This window comes from Sorex fumeus, unplaced genomic scaffold, assembly GCF_029834395.1.
Source record: "Sorex fumeus unplaced genomic scaffold, SorFum_2.1 ptg000069l, whole genome shotgun sequence".
Classification (NCBI taxonomy): Eukaryota; Metazoa; Chordata; class Mammalia; order Eulipotyphla; family Soricidae; genus Sorex; species Sorex fumeus.
Window position 1 is genome coordinate 1920387 of NW_026606126.1, and position 20043 is coordinate 1940429.

Consider the following 20043-nt stretch of genomic DNA (forward strand, 5'->3'; position numbering starts at 1 on the left):
CCCGCATACTCGAGCTGTGTTTGTAGAGGCTTCTGGTCACCGGGGTTCCATCAGGGGGAGGCGGGATGCGGCACCAACCCATCTGGGACTTGCCGGTGATCTCGGCTCTTTTTGGAACCTGTTTTTCTTTCCCTCCAGGATCTGTGGTTCCCGAACCCTCCATTTGGTCCTTCTCTTAGGCTGAATGCTGCAAAGATGGCGCTGGGGGGCGGGCTGTGGGCGTGACTTCCGGAATCAGAGGTTACCTGGAAGCTGTAGTCCAGCAGATTTGAGAAAAAGTCCTAGTTCGGGCAAACTCGAGCTGTGTTTGTAGAGGCTTCTGGTCACCGGGGTTCCATCAGGGGGAGGCGGGATTCGGCACCAACCCATCTGGGACTTGCCGGTGATCTCGGCTCTTTTTGGAACCTGTTTTTTTTTCCCTCCGGGATCTGTGGTTCCCGAACCCTCCATTTGGTCCTTCTCTTAGGCTGAATGCTGCAAAGATGGCGCTGGGGGGCGGGCTGTGGACGTGACTTCCAGAATCAGAGGTTACCTGGAAGCTGAAGTCCAGCAGATTTGAGAAAAAGTCCTAGTTCGGGCAAACTCGAGCTGTGTTTGTAGAGGCTTCTGGTCAGCGGGGTTCCATCTGGGGGAGGCGGGATGCGGAACCTACCCCATATGGGACTTGCCCGTGATCACGGCTCTTTTTGGAACCTGTTTTTTTTTTTCCTCCGGGATCTGTGGTTCCCGCATCCTCCATGTGGTCCTTTTCTTAGGCTGAATGCTGCAAAAATGACGCTGGGGAGGGCGGGCTGTGGGTGTGATTTCCGGAATCAGAGGTTCCCTGGGAGCTGTAGTCCGGCAGATTTGAGAAAAAGTCCTAGTTCCCGCATACTCGAGCTGTGTTTGTAGAGGCTTCTGGACACCTTGGTTCCATCTGGGGGAGGCGGGATGCGGCACCTACGCCATCTGGTAATTGCCGGTGATCTCGTCTCTTTTTGCAAACTGCTTTTTATTTTTTTACTCCGGGACCTGTGGTTCCTGCACCCTCCATGTGGTCCTTCTCTTAGGCTGAATGCTGGACAGATGGTTCTGGGGGGCGGACTGTGTGCGTGACTTCCGGAATTAGAGGTTACCTGGGAGCTGTAGTCCGGCAGATTTGAGAAAATGTCCTAGTTCCCGCATACTCGAGCTGTGTTTGTAGAGGCTTCTGGTCAGCGGGGTTCCATCTGGGGGAGGCGGGATGCGGCACCTACCCCATCTGGGACTTGCCCGTGATCACGGCTCTTTTTGGAACCTGTTTTTTTTTTCCTCCGGGATCTGTGGTTCCCGCATCCTCCATGTGGTCCTTTTCTTAGGCTGAATGCTGCAAAGATGGCGCTGGTGGGCAGGCTGTGAGCGTTAGTTCCGGAATCAGAGGTTACCTGGGAGCTGTAGTCCGGCAGATTTGAGATAATGTCCTTGTTCCCGCATACTCGAGCTGTGTTTGTAGAGGCTTCTGGTCACCGCGGTTCCATCTGGGGGAGGAGGGATGCGGCACCGACCCCATCTGGGACTTGCCTGTGATCTCGGCTCTTTTTGGAACCGTTTTTTTTTCATCCAGGATCTGTGGTTCCCGCACCCTCCATGTGGTCCTTTTCTTAGTTTGAATGCTGCAAAGATGGCGCTGGTGGGCGGGCTGTGAGCGTGAGTTCCGGAATCAGAGGTTACCTCGTGCTCTAGTCCGGCAGATTTGAGAAAAAGTCCTAGTTCCCGCATATTCAAGCTGTTTTTGTAGAGGTTTCTGGTCACCGGGGTTCCATCTGGGGGAGGTGGGATGCGGCACCTATCCCATCTGGGACTTCCAGTGATCTCGGCACTTTTTGGAACCTGTTTTTTTTTCCTCCAGGATCTGTGGTTCCCGCACCCTCCATGTGGTCCTTCTCTTAGGCTGAATGCTGCAAAGAGGGCGCTGGGGGGCGTGCTGTGGGCGTGACTTCCAGAAGTTGAGGTAAACTGGGAGCTGTAGTCTGACAGATTTGAGAAAAAATCCTAGTTGCCGTTTACTCGAGCTGCGTTTGTAGAGGCTTCTGGTCACCTTGGTTCCATCTGGGGGAAGCGGGATGAGGCACATACCCCATCTGGGACTTGCCCGTGATTTTGGCTCCTTTTGGAACCTTTTTCTTTTTTTCCTCCGGAAGCTGAGGCTCCCGCACCCTCCATGTGGTCCTTTTCTTAGGCTGAATGCTGCAATGACGGCTCTGGTGGGCTTGCTGTGAGCGTGAGTTCCGGAATCAGAGGTTACCTCGTGCTGTAATCCGGCGGATTTGAGAAAAAGTCCTAGTTACCGCATACTCGATCTGTGTTTGTAGAGGCTTCTGGTCACCGGGGTTCCATCTGGGGGAGGCGGGATGCGGCACCTACCCTGTCTGGGACTGACGGTGATCTCGGCTCTTTTTGAAACCTATTTTTTTTTCCTCCAGGATCTGTGGTTCCCGCACCCTCCATGTGGTCCTTCTCTTAGGCTGAATGCTGCAAAGATGACGCTGGGGGGCGGGCTGTGGGCGTGACTTCCGTAATCAGAGTTTACCTGGGAGCTGTAGTCAGGCAGATCTGAGAAAAAGTCCTAGTTCCCGCATACTCGAGCTGTGTTTGTAGAGGCTTATGGTCACTGGGGTTCCATCTAGAGGAGGCGGGATGCGGCACATACCCCATCTGGGACTTCCCGGTGATCTCGTCTCTCTTTGGAACCTGTTTTTTTTTCCTCCGGGATCTGTGGTTCCCGCACCCTCCATGTGGTCCTTCTCTTAGGCTGAATGCGGCAACGATGGCGCTGGGGGGCGGGCTGTGGGCGTGACTTCCAGAAGCAGAGGTTACCTGGGAGCTGTAGTTCGACATATTTGAGAAAAAGTCCTAGTTCCCGCATACTCGAGCTGAGTTCGTAGAGGCTTCTGGTCACGTTGGATCCATCTAGGGGAAGCGGGATGCGGCACCTATCCCATCTGGGATTTGCCCGTGATTTCGGCTCCTTTTGGAACCTGTTTTTTTTTTTTCCTCCGGGATCTTTGCTTCCCGCACCCTCCATGTGGTCCTTTTCTTAGGCTGAATGCTGCAAAGATGGCGCTGGTGGGAGGGCTGTGAGCTTGATTTCCGGAATCAGAGGTTACCTCGTGCTGTAGTCCGGCAGATTTGAGAAAAATTCCTAGTTCCCGCATACTCGAGCTGTGTTTGTAGAGGCTTCTGGTCACCGGGGTTCCATCTGGGGGAGGTGGGATGTGGCACCTACACCATCTGGGACTTCCCGGTGATCTGGGCTCTTATTGGAACCTGTTTTTTTTTCCTCCGAGATCTGTGGTTCCCGCACCCTCCATGTGGTCCTTCTCTTAGGCTGAATGCTGCAAAGATGGCGCTGGGGGGCGGGCTGTGGGCGTGATTTCCGGAATCAGAGGTTACCTGGGAGCTGTAGTCCGGCAGATTTGAGAAAAAGTCCTAGTTCCCGCATACTCGAGCTGTGTTTGGAGAGGCTTCTGGTCACCGGGGTTCCATCTGGGGGAGGCGGGATGCGGCACCTACCCTCTCTGGATTTTGACGGTGATCTCGGCTCTTTTTGAAACCTATTTTTTTTTCCTCCAGGATCTGTGGTTCTCGCACCCTCCATGTGGTCCTTCTCTTAGGCTGAATGCTGCAAAGCTGGTGCTGGGGGGCGGGCTGTGAGCGTGACTTCCGGAATCAGAGTTTACCTGGGAGCTGTAGTCAGACAGATCTAAGAAAAAGTCCTAGATCCCGCATACTCGAGCTGTTTTTGTAGAGGCTTCTGTTCACCGGGGTTCCATCTGGGGGAGGCGGGATGCAGCACCTACTCCATCTGGGACTTGCCCGTGATCTCGGCTCTTTTTGGAACCTGTATTTCTTTTTTCTCCGGGATCTGTGGTTTCCGCGCCCTCCATGTGGTCGTTCTCTTAGGTTGAATGCTGCAAAGAAGGCACTGGGCTACGGGCTGTGGGCGTGAGTTCTAGAATCTGAGTTTACCTGGGAGTTGTAGTCTGGCAAATTTGAGAAAAAGTCCTAGTTCCCGCATACTCGAGCTGTGTTTGTAGAGGCTTCTGGTCACGGGAGTTCCATCTGGGGGAGGCGGGATGCGGCACCTACCCTGTCTGGGACTTTACGGTGTTCTCGGCTCTTTTTGAAACGTATTTTTTTTTTCCTCCAGGATCTGTGGTTCCCGCACCCTCCATGTGGTCCTTCTCTTAGGCTGAACGCTACAAAGACGGCGCTGGGGGGCGGGCTGTGGGAGTGACTTCCGGAATCAGAGGTTATCTGGGAGCTGTAGTCAGGCAGATCTGAGAAAAAGTACTAGTTCCCGCATACTCGAGCTTCGTTCGTAGTGGCTTCTGGTCACCGGGGTTCCATCTTGGGGAGGCGGGTTGAGGCACCTACCCCATCTGGGACTTGCCGGTGATCTCGGCTATTTTTGGGACCTGTTTTTTTTTTCCCTCCGGGATCTGTGGTTCCCGCACCCTCCATGTGGTAATTTTCTAAGGCTGAATGCTACAAAGATGGCGCTGGTGGGCGGGCTGTGGGCGTGCGTTCCGGAATCAGAGGTTACCTGGGAGCTGTAGTGCGGCCGATTTGAGAAAAAGTCCTCGTTCCCGCATTCTCGAGATGTGTTTGTAGAGGCTTCTGGTCAACAAGATTCCATCTGGGGGAGGCGGGATGCGGCACCTACACCATCTGGGACTTACCAGTGATCTCGGATCTTTCTGGAACCTGTTTTTTTTTCCCTCCGGGATCTGTGGTTCCCGCACCCTCCATGTGGTCCTTCTCTTAGGCTGAATGCTGCAAAGATGGCGCCTGGGGGCGGGCTGTGGGCGTGAGTTCCGGAATCAGAGGTTGCCTGGGAGCTGTAATCTGGCAGATTTGAGAAAAAGTTCTAGTTCCCGCATACTCGAGCTGTGTTTGTAGAGGCTTTTGGTCACCGGGATTCCATCTGGGAGAGGCGGGATGCGGCACCTACCCCATCTGGGACTTGCCAGTGATAACGGCTCTTTTTGGAACCTGTTTTTTTTTCCCTCCGGGATCTGTGGTTCCCGCACCCTCCGTGGGGTCCTTCTCTTAGGCTGAATGCTGCAAAGATGGCGCTGGGGGGCGGGCTCTGGGCGTGACTTCTGGAATCAGAGGTTACCTGGGAGCTGTAGTCCGGCAAATTTGAGAAAAAGTTCTAGTTCCCGCATACTCGAGCTGTGTTTGTAGAGGCTTTTGGTCAGCGGGGTTCCATCTGGGGTGGCGGGAGGCGGCACCTATCGTTTCTGAGACTTGTCGGTGATAACGGCTCGTTTTAGAACCTGTTTTTTTTTTCGTCCGAGATCTGTGGTTCCTGCACCCTCCGTGTGGTCCTTTTCTTAGGTTGAATGCTGCAAAGATGGCACTGGTGGGCAGGCTGTGGGCGTGAGTTCCTGAATCAGAGGTTTTCTTGAAGGGGTAGTCCGGCAGATTTGAGAAAAATTCCTAGTTTCCGCATACTCGAGCTGTGTTTGTAGAGGATTCTGGTCACCGGGGTTCCATCTGGGGGAGGCGGGATGCGGCACCTACCCCATCTGGGATTTGCCGGTGATCTCGGCTCTTTTGGGAACCTGTTTTTTTTTCTTTCCTCCGGGATCTGTGGTTCCAGCACCCTCCAAGTGGTCCTTCTCTAACTCTGAATGCTGCAAAGATGGCGCTGGGGGGCAGGCTGTGGGCGTGACTTCCGGAATCAGAGGTTACCTGGGAGCTGTAGTCCGGCAGATTTGAGAAAAAGTTCTAGTTCCCGCATACTCGAGCTGTGTTTGTAGAGGCTTCTGGTAATCGGGGTTCCATCTGAGGGAGGTTGGATGCGGAACCTACCCCATCTGGGACTGGCCGGTGGTCTCGGCTCTTTTTGGAACCTGTTTTTTTATTCCTCCGGGATCTGTGGTTCCCGCACCATCCATGTGGTCCTTCTATTAGGCTGAATGCGGCAAAGATGGCTCTGGGGGGCGGGCTGTGGGCGTGACTTCCGGAATCAGAGGTTATCTGGGAGCTGTAGTACGGAAGATTAGAGAAAAAGTCCTATTTCCCACATACTCGAGCTGTGTTTGTAGAGGCTTCTGGTCACCGGGGTTCCATCTGGAGGAGGCGGGATGCGGCACCTACGCTATCTGGGATATCTCGTTTATTTCGGATCTTTCTGGAACCTGTTTTTTTTTCCCTCCGGGATCTGTGGTTCCCGCACCCTCCATGTGGTACTTCTCTTAGTCTGAATGCTGCAAAGACGGCGCTGGTGGGTGGGCTGTGTGCGTGACTTCCAGAATCAGAGGTTACCTCGGAGCTGGAGTCCGGCAGATTTGAGAAAATGTCCTAGTTCCCGCATACTCGAGCTGTGTTTGTAGAGGTTTTTGGTCACCGGGGTGCCATCTGGGGGAGGCGGGATGCGGCACCTACCCCATCTGGAACTTGCCGGTGATCTCGGCTCTTTTTGGAACATGTTTTTTTTTTCCTCCGGGATCTGTGGTTCTCGCACCCTCCTTGTGGTCCTTCTCTTAGGCTGAATGCTGCAAAGATGGCGCCTGCGGGCGGGCTGTGGGCGTGAGTTCCAGAATCAGAGGTTACCTTCTAGCTCTATTCCGGCAGATTTGAGAAAAATTTCTAGTTCCCGCATACTCGAGCTGTGTTTGTAGAGGCTTTTGGTCACCTGGATTCGATCTGGGGGAGGCGGGATGCGGCACCTACCGCTTCTGGGACTTGCCGGTGATAATGGCTCGTTTTGGAACCTGTTTTTTTTTTCCTCCAGGATCTGTGGTTCCTGCCCCCTCCATGTGGTCCTTTTCTTAGTCTGAATGCTGCAAAGATGGCGCTGGTTGGTGGGCTGTGGGCTTGAATTCCGGAATCAGATGTTACCTGGGAGCTGTAGTCCGGCAGATTTGAGAAAAAGTCCTAGTTCCCACATACTGGAGCTGTGTTTGTAGAGGTTTCTGGTCATCGGAGTTCCATCTGGGGGAGGCGAGATGCGGCACCAACCCCATCTGGGACTTGCCAGTGATATCGGCACTTTTTGGAACCCTTTTTTTTTCCCTCCGGGATCTGTGGTTCCCGCACCCTCCATGTGGTCCTTCTGTTAGGCTGGATGCTGCAACAATGGCTCTGGGGGGCGGGCTGTGGGCGTGATTTCCGGAATCAGAGGTTATCTGGGAGCTGTATTCCGGCAGATTTTAGAAAAAGTCCTAGTCCCGCATACTCGAGTTTAGTTTGTAGAGGCTTCTGGTCACCTTGGTTCCATTTCTGGGAAGCGGGATGCGGCACCTAACCCAACGGCACTTGCCCGTGATTTCGGCTATTTTTGGAAACTGTTTTTTTTTTCCTCCGGGATCTTTGCTTCCTGCACCCTCCATGTGGTCCTTTTCTTAGGCTGAATACAGCAAAGATGGCGCTGGTGGGCGGGCTGTGGTCATGAGTTCCGGAATCAGAGGTGACCTGGGTTCTGTAATACGGCATATTTGAGAAAAAGTCCTAGTTCCTGCATACTCGAGCTGTGTTTGTACAGGCTTCTGGTCACCGGGGTTCCATCTGGGGGAGGCGGGATGCGGCACCTACCCCATCTGGGACTTGCCGGTGATATCTGGTCTTTTTGGAACCTGTTTTTTTTTCCTCCGGGATCTCTGGTTCCCGCACCCTCCATGTGGTCCTTCCCTTAGGCTGAATGCTGCAAAGATCCGCTGGCGGGTGGGCTATGGGCATGACTTCCGGAATCAGAGGTTAACTGGGAGCGGTACTCCGAAAGACTTGAGAAAAAGTCCTAGTTCCCGCATACTCGAGATGTGTTTGTAAAGGCTTCTGGTCACCGGGGTTCCATCTCGGGAAGGCGGGATGCGGCACCTACCCCATCTGGGACTTGCCGGTGATCTCGGATCTTTCTGGAACCTGTTTTTTTTCCCTCCGGGATTTGTGATTCCCGCACCCTCCATGTGGTACTTCTCTTAGGCTGAATGCTGCAAAGATGGCGCTGGGAGGCGGGCTTTGGGCGTGACTTCCGGAATCAGAGGTTACCTCGGAGCTGTAGTCCGGCAGATTTGAGAAAGTGTCCTAGTTCCTGCATACTCGAGCTGTGTTTGTAGAGGCTTCTGGTCATCGGGGTTCCATCTGGCGGAGGCGAGATGCGGCACCTACCCCATCTGGGACTTGTTGGTGATCTCGGCTCTTTTTGGAACCTTTTTTTTTTCCTCCGGGATCTGTGGTTCCCGCACCCTCCATGTGTTCCTTCTCTTAGGCCTAATGCTACAAAGATGGCGCTATGGGGCAGGCTGTGGGCGTGACTTCCGGAATCAGAGGTTACCTCGGAGCTGTAGTCCGGCAGATTTGAGAAAATGTTCTAGTTCCCGCATACTCGAGCTGTGTTTGTAGAGGCTTCTGGTCACCCGGGTTCCGTCTGGGGGAGGCGGGATGCGGCACCTACCCCTTCTGGGACTTGCCGGTTATCTCGGCTCTTTTTTTAACCTGTTTTTCTTTTTTCCTCCGGGATCTTTGCTTTCCGCACCCTCCATGTGGTCCTTTTCTTAGGCTGAATGCTGGAAATATGGCGCTGGGGGGCGGGCTGTGGGCGTGAGTTCTGGAATCAGAGGTTACCTGGGAGCTGTAATCCGGCAGATTTGAGAAAAGTTCCTAGTTCCCGCATACTCGAGCTGTGTTTGTAGAGGATTTGGTCACCGGGGTTCCATCTGGGGGAGGCGGGATGCGGCACCTACCCCATCTGACACTTGCCGGTGATCTCGGCTCTTTTTGGAACCGTTTTTTTTTTCATCCAGAATCTGTGGTTCCCGCACCCTCCATGTGGTCCTTTTCTTAGTTTGAATGCTGCAAAGATGGCGCTGGTGGGCGGGCTGTGAGCGTGAGTTCCGGAATCAGAGGTTACCTCGTGCTCTAGTCTGGCAGATTTGAGAAAAAGTCCTAGTTCCCGCATATTCAAGCTGTGTTTGTAGAGGTTTCTGGTCACCGGGGTACAATCTGGGGGAGGTGGGATGCGGCACCTATCCCATCTGGGACTTCCAGTGATCTCGGCTCTTTTTGGAACCTGTTTTTTTTTTCCTCCAGGATCTGTGGTTCCCGCACCCTCCATGTGGTCCTTCTCTTAGGCTGAATGCTGCAAAGAGGGCGCTGGGGGGCGTGCTGTGGGCGTGACTTCCAGATGTTGAGGTAAACTGGGAGCTGTAGTCTGACAGATTTGAGAAAAAATCCTAGTTGCCGTTTACTCGAGCTGCGTTTGTAGAGGCTTCTGGTCACCTTGGTTCCATCTGGGGGAAGCGGGATGAGGCACATACCCCATCTGGGACTTGCCCGTGATTTTGGCTCCTTTTGGAACCTTTTTCTTTTTTTCCTCCGGAAGCTGAGGCTCCCGCACCCTCCATGTGGTCCTTTTCTTAGGCTGAATGCTGCAATGACGGCTCTGGTGGGCTTGCTGTGAGCGTGAGTTCCGGAATCAGAGGTTACCTCGTGCTGTAATCCGGCGGATTTGAGAAAAAGTCCTAGTTACCGCATACTCGATCTGTGTTTGTAGAGGCTTCTGGTCACCGGGGTTCCATCTGGGGGAGGCGGGATGCGGCACCTACCCTGTCTGGGACTGACGGTGATCTCGGCTCTTTTTGAAACCTATTTTTTTTTCCTCCAGGATCTGTGGTTCCCGCACCCTCCATGTGGTCCTTCTCTTAGGCTGAATGCTGCAAAGATGACGCTGGGGGGCGGGCTGTGGGCGTGACTTCCGTAATCAGAGTTTACCTGGGAGCTGTAGTCAGGCAGATCTGAGAAAAAGTCCTAGTTCCCGCATACTCGAGCTGTGTTTGTAGAGGCTTATGGTCACTGGGGTTCCATCTAGAGGAGGCGGGATGCGGCACATACCCCATCTGGGACTTCCCGGTGATCTCGTCTCTCTTTGGAACCTGTTTTTTTTTCCTCCGGGATCTGTGGTTCCCGCACCCTCCATGTGGTCCTTCTCTTAGGCTGAATGCGGCAACGATGGCGCTGGGGGGCGGGCTGTGGGCGTGACTTCCAGAAGCAGAGGTTACCTGGGAGCTGTAGTTCGACATATTTGAGAAAAAGTCCTAGTTCCCGCATACTCGAGCTGAGTTCGTAGAGGCTTCTGGTCACGTTGGATCCATCTAGGGGAAGCGGGATGCGGCACCTATCCCATCTGGGATTTGCCCGTGATTTCGGCTCCTTTTGGAACCTGTTTTTTTTTTTTCCTCCGGGATCTTTGCTTCCCGCACCCTCCATGTGGTCCTTTTCTTAGGCTGAATGCTGCAAAGATGGCGCTGGTGGGAGGGCTGTGAGCTTGATTTCCGGAATCAGAGGTTACCTCGTGCTGTAGTCCGGCAGATTTGAGAAAAATTCCTAGTTCCCGCATACTCGAGCTGTGTTTGTAGAGGCTTCTGGTCACCGGGGTTCCATCTGGGGGAGGTGGGATGTGGCACCTACACCATCTGGGACTTCCCGGTGATCTGGGCTCTTATTGGAACCTGTTTTTTTTTCCTCCGAGATCTGTGGTTCCCGCACCCTCCATGTGGTCCTTCTCTTAGGCTGAATGCTGCAAAGATGGCGCTGGGGGGCGGGCTGTGGGCGTGATTTCCGGAATCAGAGGTTACCTGGGAGCTGTAGTCCGGCAGATTTGAGAAAAAGTCCTAGTTCCCGCATACTCGAGCTGTGTTTGGAGAGGCTTCTGGTCACCGGGGTTCCATCTGGGGGAGGCGGGATGCGGCACCTACCCTCTCTGGATTTTGACGGTGATCTCGGCTCTTTTTGAAACCTATTTTTTTTTCCTCCAGGATCTGTGGTTCTCGCACCCTCCATGTGGTCCTTCTCTTAGGCTGAATGCTGCAAAGCTGGTGCTGGGGGGCGGGCTGTGAGCGTGACTTCCGGAATCAGAGTTTACCTGGGAGCTGTAGTCAGACAGATCTAAGAAAAAGTCCTAGATCCCGCATACTCGAGCTGTTTTTGTAGAGGCTTCTGTTCACCGGGGTTCCATCTGGGGGAGGCGGGATGCAGCACCTACTCCATCTGGGACTTGCCCGTGATCTCGGCTCTTTTTGGAACCTGTATTTCTTTTTTCTCCGGGATCTGTGGTTTCCGCGCCCTCCATGTGGTCGTTCTCTTAGGTTGAATGCTGCAAAGAAGGCACTGGGCTACGGGCTGTGGGCGTGAGTTCTAGAATCTGAGTTTACCTGGGAGTTGTAGTCTGGCAAATTTGAGAAAAAGTCCTAGTTCCCGCATACTCGAGCTGTGTTTGTAGAGGCTTCTGGTCACGGGAGTTCCATCTGGGGGAGGCGGGATGCGGCACCTACCCTGTCTGGGACTTTACGGTGTTCTCGGCTCTTTTTGAAACGTATTTTTTTTTTCCTCCAGGATCTGTGGTTCCCGCACCCTCCATGTGGTCCTTCTCTTAGGCTGAACGCTACAAAGACGGCGCTGGGGGGCGGGCTGTGGGAGTGACTTCCGGAATCAGAGGTTATCTGGGAGCTGTAGTCAGGCAGATCTGAGAAAAAGTACTAGTTCCCGCATACTCGAGCTTCGTTCGTAGTGGCTTCTGGTCACCGGGGTTCCATCTTGGGGAGGCGGGTTGAGGCACCTACCCCATCTGGGACTTGCCGGTGATCTCGGCTATTTTTGGGACCTGTTTTTTTTTTCCCTCCGGGATCTGTGGTTCCCGCACCCTCCATGTGGTAATTTTCTAAGGCTGAATGCTACAAAGATGGCGCTGGTGGGCGGGCTGTGGGCGTGCGTTCCGGAATCAGAGGTTACCTGGGAGCTGTAGTGCGGCCGATTTGAGAAAAAGTCCTCGTTCCCGCATTCTCGAGATGTGTTTGTAGAGGCTTCTGGTCAACAAGATTCCATCTGGGGGAGGCGGGATGCGGCACCTACACCATCTGGGACTTACCAGTGATCTCGGATCTTTCTGGAACCTGTTTTTTTTTCCCTCCGGGATCTGTGGTTCCCGCACCCTCCATGTGGTCCTTCTCTTAGGCTGAATGCTGCAAAGATGGCGCCTGGGGGCGGGCTGTGGGCGTGAGTTCCGGAATCAGAGGTTGCCTGGGAGCTGTAATCTGGCAGATTTGAGAAAAAGTTCTAGTTCCCGCATACTCGAGCTGTGTTTGTAGAGGCTTTTGGTCACCGGGATTCCATCTGGGAGAGGCGGGATGCGGCACCTACCCCATCTGGGACTTGCCAGTGATAACGGCTCTTTTTGGAACCTGTTTTTTTTTCCCTCCGGGATCTGTGGTTCCCGCACCCTCCGTGGGGTCCTTCTCTTAGGCTGAATGCTGCAAAGATGGCGCTGGGGGGCGGGCTCTGGGCGTGACTTCTGGAATCAGAGGTTACCTGGGAGCTGTAGTCCGGCAAATTTGAGAAAAAGTTCTAGTTCCCGCATACTCGAGCTGTGTTTGTAGAGGCTTTTGGTCAGCGGGGTTCCATCTGGGGTGGCGGGAGGCGGCACCTATCGTTTCTGAGACTTGTCGGTGATAACGGCTCGTTTTAGAACCTGTTTTTTTTTTCGTCCGAGATCTGTGGTTCCTGCACCCTCCGTGTGGTCCTTTTCTTAGGTTGAATGCTGCAAAGATGGCACTGGTGGGCAGGCTGTGGGCGTGAGTTCCTGAATCAGAGGTTTTCTTGAAGGGGTAGTCCGGCAGATTTGAGAAAAATTCCTAGTTTCCGCATACTCGAGCTGTGTTTGTAGAGGATTCTGGTCACCGGGGTTCCATCTGGGGGAGGCGGGATGCGGCACCTACCCCATCTGGGATTTGCCGGTGATCTCGGCTCTTTTGGGAACCTGTTTTTTTTTCTTTCCTCCGGGATCTGTGGTTCCAGCACCCTCCAAGTGGTCCTTCTCTAACTCTGAATGCTGCAAAGATGGCGCTGGGGGGCAGGCTGTGGGCGTGACTTCCGGAATCAGAGGTTACCTGGGAGCTGTAGTCCGGCAGATTTGAGAAAAAGTTCTAGTTCCCGCATACTCGAGCTGTGTTTGTAGAGGCTTCTGGTAATCGGGGTTCCATCTGAGGGAGGTTGGATGCGGAACCTACCCCATCTGGGACTGGCCGGTGGTCTCGGCTCTTTTTGGAACCTGTTTTTTTATTCCTCCGGGATCTGTGGTTCCCGCACCATCCATGTGGTCCTTCTATTAGGCTGAATGCGGCAAAGATGGCTCTGGGGGGCGGGCTGTGGGCGTGACTTCCGGAATCAGAGGTTATCTGGGAGCTGTAGTACGGAAGATTAGAGAAAAAGTCCTATTTCCCACATACTCGAGCTGTGTTTGTAGAGGCTTCTGGTCACCGGGGTTCCATCTGGAGGAGGCGGGATGCGGCACCTACGCTATCTGGGATATCTCGTTTATTTCGGATCTTTCTGGAACCTGTTTTTTTTTCCCTCCGGGATCTGTGGTTCCCGCACCCTCCATGTGGTACTTCTCTTAGTCTGAATGCTGCAAAGACGGCGCTGGTGGGTGGGCTGTGTGCGTGACTTCCAGAATCAGAGGTTACCTCGGAGCTGGAGTCCGGCAGATTTGAGAAAATGTCCTAGTTCCCGCATACTCGAGCTGTGTTTGTAGAGGTTTTTGGTCACCGGGGTGCCATCTGGGGGAGGCGGGATGCGGCACCTACCCCATCTGGAACTTGCCGGTGATCTCGGCTCTTTTTGGAACATGTTTTTTTTTTCCTCCGGGATCTGTGGTTCTCGCACCCTCCTTGTGGTCCTTCTCTTAGGCTGAATGCTGCAAAGATGGCGCCTGCGGGCGGGCTGTGGGCGTGAGTTCCAGAATCAGAGGTTACCTTCTAGCTCTATTCCGGCAGATTTGAGAAAAATTTCTAGTTCCCGCATACTCGAGCTGTGTTTGTAGAGGCTTTTGGTCACCTGGATTCGATCTGGGGGAGGCGGGATGCGGCACCTACCGCTTCTGGGACTTGCCGGTGATAATGGCTCGTTTTGGAACCTGTTTTTTTTTTCCTCCAGGATCTGTGGTTCCTGCCCCCTCCATGTGGTCCTTTTCTTAGTCTGAATGCTGCAAAGATGGCGCTGGTTGGTGGGCTGTGGGCTTGAATTCCGGAATCAGATGTTACCTGGGAGCTGTAGTCCGGCAGATTTGAGAAAAAGTCCTAGTTCCCACATACTGGAGCTGTGTTTGTAGAGGTTTCTGGTCATCGGAGTTCCATCTGGGGGAGGCGAGATGCGGCACCAACCCCATCTGGGACTTGCCAGTGATATCGGCACTTTTTGGAACCCTTTTTTTTTCCCTCCGGGATCTGTGGTTCCCGCACCCTCCATGTGGTCCTTCTGTTAGGCTGGATGCTGCAACAATGGCTCTGGGGGGCGGGCTGTGGGCGTGATTTCCGGAATCAGAGGTTATCTGGGAGCTGTATTCCGGCAGATTTTAGAAAAAGTCCTAGTCCCGCATACTCGAGTTTAGTTTGTAGAGGCTTCTGGTCACCTTGGTTCCATTTCTGGGAAGCGGGATGCGGCACCTAACCCAACGGCACTTGCCCGTGATTTCGGCTATTTTTGGAAACTGTTTTTTTTTTCCTCCGGGATCTTTGCTTCCTGCACCCTCCATGTGGTCCTTTTCTTAGGCTGAATACAGCAAAGATGGCGCTGGTGGGCGGGCTGTGGTCATGAGTTCCGGAATCAGAGGTGACCTGGGTTCTGTAATACGGCATATTTGAGAAAAAGTCCTAGTTCCTGCATACTCGAGCTGTGTTTGTACAGGCTTCTGGTCACCGGGGTTCCATCTGGGGGAGGCGGGATGCGGCACCTACCCCATCTGGGACTTGCCGGTGATATCTGGTCTTTTTGGAACCTGTTTTTTTTTCCTCCGGGATCTCTGGTTCCCGCACCCTCCATGTGGTCCTTCCCTTAGGCTGAATGCTGCAAAGATCCGCTGGCGGGTGGGCTATGGGCATGACTTCCGGAATCAGAGGTTAACTGGGAGCGGTACTCCGAAAGACTTGAGAAAAAGTCCTAGTTCCCGCATACTCGAGATGTGTTTGTAAAGGCTTCTGGTCACCGGGGTTCCATCTCGGGAAGGCGGGATGCGGCACCTACCCCATCTGGGACTTGCCGGTGATCTCGGATCTTTCTGGAACCTGTTTTTTTTCCCTCCGGGATTTGTGATTCCCGCACCCTCCATGTGGTACTTCTCTTAGGCTGAATGCTGCAAAGATGGCGCTGGGAGGCGGGCTTTGGGCGTGACTTCCGGAATCAGAGGTTACCTCGGAGCTGTAGTCCGGCAGATTTGAGAAAGTGTCCTAGTTCCTGCATACTCGAGCTGTGTTTGTAGAGGCTTCTGGTCATCGGGGTTCCATCTGGCGGAGGCGAGATGCGGCACCTACCCCATCTGGGACTTGTTGGTGATCTCGGCTCTTTTTGGAACCTTTTTTTTTTCCTCCGGGATCTGTGGTTCCCGCACCCTCCATGTGTTCCTTCTCTTAGGCCTAATGCTACAAAGATGGCGCTATGGGGCAGGCTGTGGGCGTGACTTCCGGAATCAGAGGTTACCTCGGAGCTGTAGTCCGGCAGATTTGAGAAAATGTTCTAGTTCCCGCATACTCGAGCTGTGTTTGTAGAGGCTTCTGGTCACCCGGGTTCCGTCTGGGGGAGGCGGGATGCGGCACCTACCCCTTCTGGGACTTGCCGGTTATCTCGGCTCTTTTTTTAACCTGTTTTTCTTTTTTCCTCCGGGATCTTTGCTTTCCGCACCCTCCATGTGGTCCTTTTCTTAGGCTGAATGCTGGAAATATGGCGCTGGGGGGCGGGCTGTGGGCGTGAGTTCTGGAATCAGAGGTTACCTGGGAGCTGTAATCCGGCAGATTTGAGAAAAGTTCCTAGTTCCCGCATACTCGAGCTGTGTTTGTAGAGGATTTGGTCACCGGGGTTCCATCTGGGGGAGGCGGGATGCGGCACCTACCCCATCTGACACTTGCCGGTGATCTCGGCTCTTTTTGGAACCGTTTTTTTTTTCATCCAGAATCTGTGGTTCCCGCACCCTCCATGTGGTCCTTTTCTTAGTTTGAATGCTGCAAAGATGGCGCTGGTGGGCGGGCTGTGAGCGTGAGTTCCGGAATCAGAGGTTACCTCGTGCTCTAGTCTGGCAGATTTGAGAAAAAGTCCTAGTTCCCGCATATTCAAGCTGTGTTTGTAGAGGTTTCTGGTCACCGGGGTACAATCTGGGGGAGGTGGGATGCGGCACCTATCCCATCTGGGACTTCCAGTGATCTCGGCTCTTTTTGGAACCTGTTTTTTTTTTCCTCCAGGATCTGTGGTTCCCGCACCCTCCATGTGGTCCTTCTCTTAGGCTGAATGCTGCAAAGAGGGCGCTGGGGGGCGTGCTGTGGGCGTGACTTCCAGATGTTGAGGTAAACTGGGAGCTGTAGTCTGACAGATTTGAGAAAAAATCCTAGTTGCCGTTTACTCGAGCTGCGTTTGTAGAGGCTTCTGGTCACCTTGGTTCCATCTGGGGGAAGCGGGATGAGGCACATACCCCATCTGGGACTTGCCCGTGATTTTGGCTCCTTTTGGAACCTTTTTCTTTTTTTCCTCCGGAAGCTGAGGCTCCCGCACCCTCCATGTGGTCCTTTTCTTAGGCTGAATGCTGCAATGACGGCTCTGGTGGGCTTGCTGTGAGCGTGAGTTCCGGAATCAGAGGTTACCTCGTGCTGTAATCCGGCGGATTTGAGAAAAAGTCCTAGTTACCGCATACTCGATCTGTGTTTGTAGAGGCTTCTGGTCACCGGGGTTCCATCTGGGGGAGGCGGGATGCGGCACCTACCCTGTCTGGGACTGACGGTGATCTCGGCTCTTTTTGAAACCTATTTTTTTTTCCTCCAGGATCTGTGGTTCCCGCACCCTCCATGTGGTCCTTCTCTTAGGCTGAATGCTGCAAAGATGACGCTGGGGGGCGGGCTGTGGGCGTGACTTCCGTAATCAGAGTTTACCTGGGAGCTGTAGTCAGGCAGATCTGAGAAAAAGTCCTAGTTCCCGCATACTCGAGCTGTGTTTGTAGAGGCTTATGGTCACTGGGGTTCCATCTAGAGGAGGCGGGATGCGGCACATACCCCATCTGGGACTTCCCGGTGATCTCGTCTCTCTTTGGAACCTGTTTTTTTTTCCTCCGGGATCTGTGGTTCCCGCACCCTCCATGTGGTCCTTCTCTTAGGCTGAATGCGGCAACGATGGCGCTGGGGGGCGGGCTGTGGGCGTGACTTCCAGAAGCAGAGGTTACCTGGGAGCTGTAGTTCGACATATTTGAGAAAAAGTCCTAGTTCCCGCATACTCGAGCTGAGTTCGTAGAGGCTTCTGGTCACGTTGGATCCATCTAGGGGAAGCGGGATGCGGCACCTATCCCATCTGGGATTTGCCCGTGATTTCGGCTCCTTTTGGAACCTGTTTTTTTTTTTTCCTCCGGGATCTTTGCTTCCCGCACCCTCCATGTGGTCCTTTTCTTAGGCTGAATGCTGCAAAGATGGCGCTGGTGGGAGGGCTGTGAGCTTGATTTCCGGAATCAGAGGTTACCTCGTGCTGTAGTCCGGCAGATTTGAGAAAAATTCCTAGTTCCCGCATACTCGAGCTGTGTTTGTAGAGGCTTCTGGTCACCGGGGTTCCATCTGGGGGAGGTGGGATGTGGCACCTACACCATCTGGGACTTCCCGGTGATCTGGGCTCTTATTGGAACCTGTTTTTTTTTCCTCCGAGATCTGTGGTTCCCGCACCCTCCATGTGGTCCTTCTCTTAGGCTGAATGCTGCAAAGATGGCGCTGGGGGGCGGGCTGTGGGCGTGATTTCCGGAATCAGAGGTTACCTGGGAGCTGTAGTCCGGCAGATTTGAGAAAAAGTCCTAGTTCCCGCATACTCGAGCTGTGTTTGGAGAGGCTTCTGGTCACCGGGGTTCCATCTGGGGGAGGCGGGATGCGGCACCTACCCTCTCTGGATTTTGACGGTGATCTCGGCTCTTTTTGAAACCTATTTTTTTTTCCTCCAGGATCTGTGGTTCTCGCACCCTCCATGTGGTCCTTCTCTTAGGCTGAATGCTGCAAAGCTGGTGCTGGGGGGCGGGCTGTGAGCGTGACTTCCGGAATCAGAGTTTACCTGGGAGCTGTAGTCAGACAGATCTAAGAAAAAGTCCTAGATCCCGCATACTCGAGCTGTTTTTGTAGAGGCTTCTGTTCACCGGGGTTCCATCTGGGGGAGGCGGGATGCAGCACCTACTCCATCTGGGACTTGCCCGTGATCTCGGCTCTTTTTGGAACCTGTATTTCTTTTTTCTCCGGGATCTGTGGTTTCCGCGCCCTCCATGTGGTCCTTCTCTTAGGCTGAATGCTGCAAAGAAGGCACTGGGCTACGGGCTGTGGGCATGAGTTCTAGAATCTGAGTTTACCTGGGAGTTGTAGTCTGGCAAATTTGAGAAAAAGTCCTAGTTCCCGCATACTCGAGCTGTGTTTGTAGAGGCTTCTGGTCACGGGAGTTCCATCTGGGGGAGGCGGGATGCGGCACCTACCCTGTCTGGGACTTTACGGTGTTCTCGGCTCTTTTTGAAACGTATTTTTTTTTCCTCCAGGATCTGTGGTTCCCGCACCCTCCATGTGGTCCTTCTCTTAGGCTGAACGCTACAAAGACGGCGCTGGGGGGCGGGCTGTGGGAGTGACTTCCGGAATCAGAGGTTATCTGGGAGCTGTAGTCAGGCAGATCTGAGAAAAAGTACTAGTTCCCGCATACTCGAGCTTCGTTCGTAGTGGCTTCTGGTCACCGGGGTTCCATCTTGGGGAGGCGGGTTGAGGCACCTACCCCATCTGGGACTTGCCGGTGATCTCGGCTATTTTTGGGACCTGTTTTTTTTTTCCCTCCGGGATCTGTGGTTCCCGCACCCTCCATGTGGTAATTTTCTAAGGCTGAATGCTACAAAGATGGCGCTGGTGGGCGGGCTGTGGGCGTGCGTTCCGGAATCAGAGGTTACCTGGGAGCTGTAGTGCGGCCGATTTGAGAAAAAGTCCTCGTTCCCGCATTCTCGAGATGTGTTTGTAGAGGCTTCTGGTCAACAAGATTCCATCTGGGGGAGGCGGGATGCGGCACCTACACCATCTGGGACTTACCAGTGATCTCGGATCTTTCTGGAACCTGTTTTTTTTTCCCTCCGGGATCTGTGGTTCCCGCACCCTCCATGTGGTCCTTCTCTTAGGCTGAATGCTGCAAAGATGGCGCCTGGGGGCGGGCTGTGGGCGTGAGTTCCGGAATCAGAGGTTGCCTGGGAGCTGTAATCTGGCAGATTTGAGAAAAAGTTCTAGTTCCCGCATACTCGAGCTGTGTTTGTAGAGGCTTTTGGTCACCGGGATTCCATCTGGGAGAGGCGGGATGCGGCACCTACCCCATCTGGGACTTGCCAGTGATAACGGCTCTTTTTGGAACCTGTTTTTTTTTCCCTCCGGGATCTGTGGTTCCCGCACCCTCCGTGGGGTCCTTCTCTTAGGCTGAATGCTGCAAAGATGGCGCTGGGGGGCGGGCTCTGGGCGTGACTTCTGGAATCAGAGGTTACCTGGGAGCTGTAGTCCGGCAAATTTGAGAAAAAGTTCTAGTTCCCGCATACTCGAGCTGTCTTTGTAGAGGCTTTTGGTCAGCGGGGTTCCATCTGGGGTGGCGGGAGGCGGCACCTATCGTTTCTTAGACTTGTCGGTGATAACGGCTCGTTTTAGAACCTGTTTTTTTTTTCCTCCGAGATCTGTGGTTCCTGCACCCTCCGTGTGGTCCTTTTCTTAGGTTGAATGCTGCAAAGATGGCGCTGGTGGGCAGGCTGTGGGCGTGAGTTCCTGAATCAGAGGTTTTCTTGAAGGGGTAGTCCGGCAGATTTGAGAAAAATTCCTAGTTTCCGCATACTCGAGCTGTGTTTGTAGAGGATTCTGGTCACCGGGGTTCCATCTGGGGGAGGCGGGATGCGGCACCTACCCCATCTGGGATTTGCCGGTGATCTCGGCTCTTTTGGGAACCTGTTTTTTTTTCTTTCCTCCGGGATCTGTGGTACCAGCACCCTCCAAGTGGTCCTTCTCTAACTCTGAATGCTGC